The 4,452-nt window shown below is 49.9% G+C and overlaps 1 long non-coding RNA gene across 1 annotated transcript; it reads right to left on the reverse strand.

The window, feature by feature from the left end:
• Nucleotides 1–487: 487 nt before the first annotated feature.
• Nucleotides 488–4,006, reverse strand: LOC130846556 (uncharacterized). The gene is made up of 3 exons (XR_009051587.1): nt 3,686–4,006; nt 2,836–2,976; nt 488–694 (listed from the first exon to the last, which is right to left on the reverse strand). It is a non-coding gene; the product is annotated as an uncharacterized LOC130846556 (long non-coding RNA).
• Nucleotides 4,007–4,452: the final 446 nt, after the last annotated feature.

Below are 4,452 nucleotides of genomic sequence, written 5' to 3' on the forward strand. Positions count from 1 at the left end.
TCTTGTCCTTCCCCCAAATCCTTGCTTCCATGGTAAGTTTTTCAGACTGCTTTGTGGAAGTTGTTTTGTCCTTATTGAGAGGTATTAAACACACACACACACAAACACACAAAACCAACTCCAACACTTTAGTTTTCTGAATCATTTGTCTTTGCTTGTTTCCTCGCAGTATGAAATACTAGTCTGGAGAAATCGATTTAGCATCAGTCACGATTACCATTTATTGAGCACAGGTACTGTGCTTGAGATTTCCATAAACAATCACATTTGAATTTGGTTCTCATCAAAGTGGTCCTCATTTTACAGATGAAGAACTGAGGCTATAAGAGTTTAGGAGACTTGGTCAAGTCATTCTCTTCATAAGGGGGCAGAACAGAGATTGAAGCTGGGCTTTGCTGGATCTACAGCCCAGCTCTTTTCATTGTTTTAACACTCTCTGAATAGAAGGCATAGTCTCTCCAGTGCTTGGTAATCCGTGCTATTTGTTAGTTCTGCTGTATCCAGGATCCAGTGGACCAGCCAGCCCCAGGAGGGCCGCCTGGGGCCAGGGCAGGTAGACTTACCTGGAAGAGCACCAGCCTGGCTATCAGCATATCCACTTTGATTCCCATTTCCTTTTGCAGCCTCCTTCCTCAGTTCACAATGACAGTCCACCTTCTGCTAGTGCTGATTGCCATTCAAGCCTTTCTTCTCTCTAAGGATTTTGAGGAAGAAAACCATCATGTGCTCAAAAGAGTCCTCGCAATCAGAAGCATCTGGAGATTTTGAGCTGTTAACAGAGAGGTGGCAAAAGTACTTTCTAGGACATCCTTATGAGCCCAAATGGCAGCTAGAGTCAACATGGCTGGATCTGAACAGGTTTCCAAAGCACAGCCGTAAGTGGGTGAGGGCCGTAACTAAGGCCCACTATTTGGAGAATGCTGCACAGTCTGCCAGATGCCTACAGCCCCACACCCTCTCTCGGTCCTCACAGCGGCCCCATGCAATGAGTGGTGTTATCCCTTTCCACAGCTGAGGAAACTGGTCAGAGAGTTACACTGACCTGCCCAGTGGCAGACCGCTAAGAAGCAGAGCTGAGACTCCAACCCAGTTCTTCTAACTCCAGGCCTAGCACCTCAGGATTGTGCCTGGGTGGTCCTCATACCTGTACAAGGGGCCCATGCCCGGGTCAGAGGAGCCTGGAAACAGATAGGGGCCTCTGTAAAAGGTAAAGTTGTCTTTGTCAACTTGGGTTGCCATAACCAACACCATAGACTGAGTGTCCTAAACAGCAGACATTTATTTTCTTGCAGTTCTGGAGGCTGGTAGTCCAAGATCAGAGTGCCAGCATGGTTGGGTTTTGGTGAAAGCCCTCTTCCTGGCTTGCTGTCTTCTTCCTTGGTTTGCTTGTCCTCATGTGGCAGAGAGTAAGAGCAGAGCGAGGAAGCTCTCCCTTCTCTTCTGACAAGGGCACTAATCCCATAATGTGGGCTTCACCCTCATGACCTAATTACCTCCCAAAAGCTCCATCTCCAAAGACCATCACATTGGGGATTAGGTTGTCAGCATATGAGTTTGGGGAACACAAACACTCAGGCCATAGCAGAAGTAGAGAGTCCTGGAGGCTCAACTCAGTTGGTGCAATGAACCAAGAACCATGCTAGGCACTGGGAACATGGCACAAACAAGGCCTCCCAGACCCTGCCCTTAGAAAGTCATAATCCAATGGGGCAGACCAACAGTTTAAAAGACACCTCCAACATACAGTGAGAAGTGTTCTGGGAAAGGAACATACAGGCTCTGTTGGAGCACATGGGAGGGGACCTCACCCAGACATGGTATAAGGCCTCTTGATTCATTTTCCAAATATATAAAACTGACTTAAGATTTGGGGTAGAAGTGAAAAAGGAGGTGGTGGCTGTAGGAGGAGAGATCCAGGAAGGCTTCCCAGAAGAGTTGGACAGCATTTTGGAGCTATGGCCTCAAAGAATGGGTAGAATTTTCACGTGCAAAGATTTGGAGGAGAAGCATTTCAGCATAAGGAAACAGCCCGGTCCCTGGTAGAGGCACAAATGGGGGATATGCCCAGTGGACAAGAGCTCATCTCCAGAGTCTTTGGGTGGACTGCTTGGTGCAGGGTACCAAGAGACACAGCTGGAAAAGCAGATGGGGGGGGGGGGGGGCAAATAAGTACCTTACAAGATGTGGACTTTATCCAGGAGGCCGTGGGGAGCCACTGCCAGCATCTTCAGTGGGGCAGTGACACCGCTGGGCCTGCATCTTGGAAAGGTGGTTTTCAGGGTGGTTTGGATGATATTGGGGAGAAGCTGGAAGCATAGGACCAGTACCAGTGTATAGGTGAGAGACGATAAGGGCATCAGTCATAGGGCAAGAGCTAAACCAGTGGGGTAGTCAGCCAGGCTGGCAGAACCAGAGTGGGCAGAGCCAGAGAGAAAGCCCCAGTGGTGTCTGAGAACAAGTTGAAGATCCACCTGGAGAGGCCAGGTGTGTCTTTATCCAAGGGAGAAGCTCAAGATTAGGGATGAAAAGAAGCAGCCAGAGGGTTAGAGCAGGGCAAACAGAAGGACACAGTGGGAGTAAGAGGCCAGAGGAAGTAAGGGGTATAAGGACTCTTGCTGGAAATGGGCCTCAGACTGCTAACTCTGTGTGTGTGTGTGTGTGTGTGCGCGCACGTGCATGGGCATGCTGGGCTGTCTGTGTGTATATGTGATATATGCGCAAACGTGCTGAGGAGGGAGGAGAGATGACCTGGGTTAAAGAGTGACATCAGGAGGATAATGAGGGTCCCCTAAGAGGTTAAATGAGACGCTGCCAGGAGCAGGTCTTAGCACCCACCTGGGCAATCACCCCTCTGCACCTGAATCAAGAGAATGAATAGCGATGAGCTTCCCACAGAAGAGTTTTCTTTCCCTTGGTCCTGCTCCAGGAAAGCAGCACCCTCAACCACACGCAGCTGTACCACCATGCTCTGCACACCTATGAAATGATGCCCAAGACACGGAGATAAGAACCCAAAGGCTTTTTTTTTTTTTTTTTAAAGACTTGACTCAAACTCCTTTCTGGCACCTTCCACAGGTTTCCAGGGGTTTTGTCCCCTGCACTCAGGGCTGAGGAAACTGATTTGTCCATAGCCTGGTCATCCCAAGCGGTTCCTGTGAAAACTTTCTGCAGTGTCCAGGAGCGAGCAGCCTCCTGGACAGTGAACACACTGCCTGGTGAAACTCCAGATGAGAAAGAGCAGCATTTCCAAGACAATCCTCCCCAGATCCTTTTCAGCACTGTGATTCCCTCCTTCCTTCCCACCCCAGCTTGGCCAGAGTTTTCTGCCCGTCGGAGTTTTGTTAGAGCATTTTAGGGCAATCCAGCCGTCCCACTTGACAAGAGGCTGGCTGACCCCTGGCCGGCCGGTGGGTACTGTACCCACAGCCCAGGGCTTGTCTGTCTGCCCTCCCTCCTCTCCTGCTGCTGACGTTCGCGTCCTATAATAAGCCTCTGTTACTCGGAGCTGGGGCAGCTCGTAGTAAGCCGAAACCGCTGCTATATTTACGCTCTTTCCACATTTAGACAAAGGCTATTTTTAACAGAAGGTCTATTTGTGGGGGTTGCCCACGTCACACTCTGTTCACATGCATCTCACCAGCCTGAGTCTATTATTTTGATTTCACACTTGTACTAGGTCTCTTACCTTCCCCTCTTCCTTCCATCGTTTTGCTTTCATTTCATCTTTCTTTCTCCAATTTCCTTCCTTTCTTTTCCCAAGAGGAAGTCAGAATGCGAGGTCTTTGGCAGGCTGTGTTTCCGGAGTTTTTCTGGGGATATCAGGCCCCATCCTCACAGGGCAGAGGGGGCCTTGGACACTAGGCCTGTGGACTGTTCTCCGTGCCTGAGGGCGGGGGGCAAGCACAGACCCCAATCCTGAGGGCCTCCAGAATAGCCTGTCCTGCCTCCACGTTTACTCTGGGCAGGATGCGGGGACTGTCACAGCCTGGCCTTCCTTCTCCATGGCATTCCCGTTCTGTGCGTGCATGTACGTGTGTGTGTGTGTGTGTGTGTGTGTGTGTGTGTGTGTGTGTGTGTGTGTGTGTGCGCGCGCGCGCGCGCGTGTGCGTGTGGCGCGAGCGCCTGCTTGGGGGACCATGGCTAGCAAGATGAGAAGAAAATAAGCCAATTCATCGTTCATGCAGAACCTTTTTTTCAGCTTAAAAGTTAATTTTGTCAGATTTCTCTAAGAAGACAGAGTTTTTGTGTATTTTGATGAAAAAGGGTTTCATACTTTCTAGATGAGTGATCCACTTAGGGAAGAGGTGGGGAAATCAGTGGAATTAACACATATTAAGTCCCGATATGGTCAAGCACTCCACAGGCACAGTGGAAACCTGGACCCTGACAGTTGTGCTAGGGGTGGTCCTGCCGCACCCAGGTTACAGGTGAGGAGATTTAGAGACATAAGTG

Source organism: Hippopotamus amphibius, chromosome 2, assembly GCF_030028045.1.
Source record: "Hippopotamus amphibius kiboko isolate mHipAmp2 chromosome 2, mHipAmp2.hap2, whole genome shotgun sequence".
NCBI lineage: Eukaryota > Metazoa > Chordata > Mammalia > Artiodactyla > Hippopotamidae > Hippopotamus > Hippopotamus amphibius.